The sequence below is a fragment of the Carcharhinus amblyrhynchos genome, chromosome 15 (genome assembly GCF_965287045.1).
Source record: "Carcharhinus amblyrhynchos chromosome 15, sCarAmb.v2.hapA, whole genome shotgun sequence".
NCBI classification, from domain to species: Eukaryota; Metazoa; Chordata; class Chondrichthyes; order Carcharhiniformes; family Carcharhinidae; genus Carcharhinus; species Carcharhinus amblyrhynchos.
Window position 1 is genome coordinate 37756326 of NC_137338.1, and position 6250 is coordinate 37762575.

A 6250-nucleotide genomic window follows, 5' to 3' on the forward strand; every position below is an offset into this window, starting at 1 on the left:
GCTTTGTTGCTCTTTGTTTGGATCCTAAGGGAAGCACAAAACTGAGCTCAAAACAGTAAAACAGAGAAATGAGAATACTGGCCTAAACTGGCCTTGTATGCTTTCAAATGGAACACAAGTGAAAAGGGAAATAAGAATACTGATCCAAACTGTTTGTTCCTCAGAGGGGGTGAGGATTCGTATCTTGGGGATGCCCCCATCTGTCTTTGCCCACTCCCTCTTGCTGATGACAATCTTTGCCTCTAAGGACATAAAGCTGACAGAGTGAGAGGGTGGCCTGACTAGGATGGGAAGGTTGATAGCTGGTGCCCATGTCAACAGGAAAGCCAGGGTGTTTCCTGCTGGCGCTCCCAGTAATCTGCATTCACCATTCAGAATGTGTTAATGGGCCAGCTCTCTCCTCACATGTTTCACCTGCCTCCCTGACGCCTGGGTCCTGATTCGCTGCAGTCAGGAATCAGCAGTTAGTCCTCTACAGCTGGGAGCAGTATTTAGGCGCTCCCTTCAGCAGCATTCTCACTGCAGCTGAGGATATGGCAGGGAAAAGGTCTGCTCCCGGATTCCTGGAATCAGAGGTGGAGAGGATCCTGGAAGCTGTGGGGGTGAGGAGGGCCCCCCTCTTCCAGAGAGTTAGCAGGAAGCTGCCATCAGCAGAGTCACTGAAGAATGGGAAGCAGTAGTGACTCAGTAAGCAGCGGGAGAATCTCCAGGAGGGTGGGCAAGCAATGCCACAAGAAGATGAATGATGTGCTCTGGTCTGCAAGGGTGAGTGCCCACATCCCTGCCCCTGGCATTACTCATGCTCCTAACCGCTGCCATCTCGCCTTGAACCCCATCGATTGAACCCCCCCTGCATCCCGCAGTCACATCACACCCCCTAATTGTCCAAGCCTGTGCTCACACATGCCACCAGCTATCAACCTTCCCATCCTAGTGAGGCCACCCTCTCACTCTGTCAGCTTTATGTCCCTAGAGGCAAAGATTGTCATCAGCAAGAGGGAGTGGGCAAAGACAGATGGGGGCATCCCCAAGATACGAATCCTCACCCCCTCTGAGGAGATGGCCCAGGAAATTGTGGGTGAGATCCAACAGTGAGCTGTCACTAATGCAAGCTCTGCAGACCCAGTAAGAGCCCTAAGCACCATGATCCCCAGATGGACTTTCTCCAATGAGTCTATCTTCCTTCACATGCTTGATATCTCCACCAGCTGACCCCATGGCCTTTATCCTGCAGGATCTCCATCAGATGAGGCGGGCCTTCCGGGGTTACATCCAATCCCTCTGTGAACCCAGGCCATAGCACCAGGGAGGACACTGAAATCTCATCACTGCATCCACCAGCACCAAGCACCAGCGCTGAGACACTCATCTCGGTGGGAAATGTTAGTGGCTTCTGCGATCTCTCAGTACACAAGCCCAGTTTCTTCAATGTCTGTTCATAGCACAGACCCGCCATTCAGGGAATAAGTCTGGTGAATCTTCATTGCACTCCCTCTGTGGCAATTATACCTTTCCTAAGGAAAGGGGACCAAAACTGCACACAATACTCAGAGTGTGGCCTGACCGAGGTTCTATACAATTAAAGCAAGACTTTGTTACTCCTGTATTCAAATCCTCTTGCAATAATAGTTAACATATCATGAGCCTTCCTAATTACTTGCTGCACCTGCATATGACCTTTCAGTGACTTACTGATAGAGACACCCAGGTCCCTTTATCCATCTACATTTTCTAACCTCTCACCCTCTAAGAAATTTTCTGCACATCTGTTCTTCCTACCACCACACCGTTGCTATTGCACATCGGGTGGAGACTGGAACATCCAAAGAGCAGCCAGTCAGAGGCCTGATGGCTTCCCACTTACCACTGGCCCCAAGGCAGTTGCCAGGTGTCTGGAAGCAGTCTCCCAGTAATGGTGAACATGCAAAGGCAGAGCCAGGCTTTACAGGAGGGGGTGTCAGCGACCTTCCAGCAAATGCAGGCACAACTGGAGGGGGCCAGCAGCCTCATCTCACAGGAAGTTAGTGCCAGTATTGAGTGATACCCTGGCCAACACTGCAAAGGTGGTGTCTGCAGTGGAAAGCCAGGCCAAGATATCCATACCATGATGAATGACTTCCAAGGCAAGGCCCCACTCAGTGATGTCCAATGGATTTGGTTGTGGGTCATGCAGACTTGCAGATGTACAGGGTGTATGGCATTATCATTGAGGAAGGAGCCATCATAGTTGAGGCATGCAACTGACACCCCCAAGCTACATAATGCCAGGTCAGTTACCCAAGTGGCATCTTAGTGATTTCTTTGAACTCTTCCCCCACAGTATGACGATTTTTAGCCAAGCCATTCCCATATCCTGGGAGGAAGGGGAAGAGGTCACCCTTGGAACACAATCAGGGCTGGCAGTGCAGCCTGAGAGGGCCAGAATGGACTTGGTACCAGCCCGGGACCCACTTTTCCATCCTTCGAGCTAATGTGATACTCGTGGGGAGTAAGCGGACCTGGAGAATCCCCCTCACTTCACAGTAATGAATTATGTAGAGTACAGATGAAGCTTTTCATCTCTTTTCAGGTGGGCATAGACTCTGTGCTGCATATTTCACTGACTACTCCAAGAATGAATGATACCTGCATTAAGAAAATTGTCAAGCACGTTATTGGACCTTCTTGATCTCTCACACTTGCATTTTCTGCAAAAGGTATTTGTGACACATCTTCTACCCAGACGCAAAGATTTCAGGCCTCAGGTAGCTTGGAAGATACCTAGGATCATACAAATATGGAATCATAGAATGTATATTAATGCACAGAAAGAGGCCGTTCTTTTCCTGCTGGCTCTTTTGAAGAACAATCCAGCTGGTCTCACCTCCCTGCTATTCCCCAAATCCCTGTAATTCTTTCTCTTTCAAATATTTATTCAATTCTCTTTTGAAGGTAGGGGTGGAATTTATGGTGCAGTGCAGCCTCTGAGCCAGAAGCTCTGTGTTTGAGCCCCACTCCAGGACTTGGTAGCCACGGAAGGTGTGTTCATAATGTGCCCAAACAGGAAGGGTATCCACCTGTAATTCCTTCTGATACACCTATGTCAAGTGGTAAGAACAGGGTAGCTTGCTGGTCAGCCATCCTTGATGTGGAGTGGTGCACCTCAAGCTAAAGCCACCGGGCAACATGCCAGCGACCTGTTTCAGGAAAAACTAGCCATAGAAACAGAAGGATGAATTTTACTATCCCACCCACCACAGGAATTGGAGTGGGCGAGGGGCAGACCATGGAAAGATCCATTGACCTCAGGCAGGATTTTCCGGTTTCAGAGTGAGGACGGAAAATCCTGCCCAGAGACTTTCTCAGGAGGCTAACGGAATTCACGACTCTCATCAATTTTTACACAAGAACTTTAGAAAGCATCCTTTCCAGCTGGTACTGCTGCTGCTCTGACCAGGACCAGCAAGAAATGACGTAGCTCAATCCATCACACAAACCAACCTCCTATCCATTGACTCTGTTTGCATTTCGCACTGCCTCGGAAAAGCAGCCAGCATAATTAAGGACCCTACGCACCTCGGACATTCTCTCTTCCACCTTCTTCTGTCAGGAAAAAGATACAAAAGTCTGAGATCACGGACCAATCAACTCAAGAACAGCTTCTTCCCTGTTGCCATCAGACTTTTGAAGGGATCTACTTTATATTAAGTTGATCTTTCTCTGTACCCTAGCAATGATTGTAATGCTACATTCTGCACCTTCTCCTTTCCTTCTCCCCTATGTACTCTATGAAAGGTGTGTTGTGTCTCATAGTGCACAAGAAACAATACTTTTCACTGTATTCCAATATCCATGACAATAATAAATCAAATCAAATCAAAGAGACAAGCTCAGCTTCCCCAGTTTTATCTGGGTAATTAATTACTCACCCCAGAACTGTTCTAGTAAATCTCCTCTGTATCATCTCCAAAGCTTTTTTTCCCCTTTCTTAAGTGTGATACCCAGAATTGAACTCAACATCCAATTGGCGCCAATATTTTTTTCAGACCATTAGCATAAACTCCTGACTTTGGCACTGTATGCCACTATTTATAAAATTCAGGATCTGATATGTTTTATTAAATGCTTTGTTAATCTGTCCCCTCAAAGATACTGTTCAAAGATTTGCGTACAAACACCCCCAGATTCCTCTCTTCTTGCTCTGCTTTCAAAGTTGTATCATTTAAATTGTAATGTTTCTCTTCAATCCTCCTACAAAAGTGTATCACACCACACTTTACATGTGTTGAATTTTATCCACTTTGTGGCCACCCATTCTACCTGCCTCTCTGTATGGGGACATAGGAACAAGAATACGCTATCAGTTCCTCCAGTCCATTGCACTATTCAGTTAGATCACAGCTGATCTGTATCTCAACTCAATTTTCCTGCCTTTATCCATTCCACTTGATGCCCTTACTCAACAAAATCCATTATCTACACCCTCTCTCTCTTCTGCATTCCAACAATTACCAACATATGTCACAATCTTACTTCTAATTCAATGTGGCCACATTTTTGCCAATAACTACTTGTGGAACTTTATAAGATGCCTTCTGAAAGTCTACAAAAACAATACACATAACTGCTTCCCTACTGACCATGTTTGTGACTTTTTAAAAACAACCAATTTGATTTGTCTGACAGGACCTATCTTCCACAAATTCAAGTTGGCACAGTTTCTCGGTGGATACTTATTTAAGCACTCAAATAATTTGCCTCTAAAAGTAGATTCCAATAACTTTCCTAAAGGATAGGATGTATGAACATCTGGAGCGCTGCAATCTGATCAGGGATACGCAGCATGGCTTCGTTACAGGGAGGTCGTGCCTTACGAATCTAGTGGAATTTTTTGAAGAGGTGACAAAAACGGTTGACGAAGGACAAGCCGCTGATGTTGTCTATATGGATTTCAGTAAGGCGTTTGACAAGGTCCCTCATGGTAGGCTGATAGAAAAGGTGAAGGCTCATGGGATACAAGGCCAGGTATGTAGATGGGTGGAGAACTGGCTTGGGAGGAGGAGACAGCGAGTAGTAGTGGAAGGCTCCTTTTCCAATTGGAGGCCTGTCACCAGTGGTGTGCCGCAGGGCTCGGTACTTGGACCTCTTCTATTTGTGGTATATATTAATGACTTGGAAGAGGGGGTAGGTGGTGTGATCAGCAAATTTGCTGATGACACCAAGATGGTTGGATTGGCGGGTACTGAGGAGCAGTGCCTGGCAATGCAACAGGACATAGACAGGCTGGTAGATTGGGCAGATAGATGGCAAATGGAATTTAATCCGGAGAAATGCGAGGTGATGCACTTTGGCCAGAATAATGTGGAGGGGAGTTATACGATAAAAGGTAGAACTATCCGGAGTATAGATACGCAGAGAGACCTGGGGGTGCAAGTGCACAAGTCCCTGAAGGTGTCGGTACAGGTGCAGAATGTGATGAGGAAAGCGTATGGTATGTTAGCCTTCATAGGAAGAGGTATAGAATATAAGAGTAGGAGTCTGATGTTGCAGTTGTATAGAACGTTGGTTAGGCCTCACTTGGAGTACTGCGTCCAGTTCTGGTCGCCGTACTACCGGAAGGATGTAGAGATCCTGGAGAGAGTGCAGAGGAGATTTACCAGGATGTTGCCTGGTATGGAAGGGCTGTCTTACGAGGAAAGATTGAATGAACTTGGGCTGTTTTCCCTTGAGAGACGTCGGCTGAGGGGGGATCTAATAGAGGTTTATAAGATTATGAAGGGGATAGATAGAGTAAATGGTGGTAAGCTTTTTCCGCTACAAGAAATGGATAGAACGAGGGGTCACGGGCTTAGGGTGAGGGGGGCTAGGTATAAGACAAATATTAGAGGGCAGTTTTTCACGCAAAGGGTAGTGGGGGTGTGGAATGCACTGCCGAGTAAGGTGGTGGAAGCAGGCACGCTAGGGTTGTTTAAGAGTCACTTAGACAGCCATATGAGCGGGCTACATATAGGGGGATATAGTAGGCCTTACTGAACATTGTAGGCTTGGGAATACGTTTTGCCTCAGGAATGTTAGTCTTTGCCTGTTTAATAATGAATTTTTTTGTCTCCACAGGCATTTAAGTCCAGCAAGGGGCATGCAGGCGGCAGGTTGTGGTGGGCTGCTCTTGGATGTTGCTTCGGGAGTTGCCTATTGCTTCATGTCGTTAGTGTGCTTAAACTGGACCATCTCGAGGGCAACATGACAGTTCAGAGACTATCTCTGTTGCTGT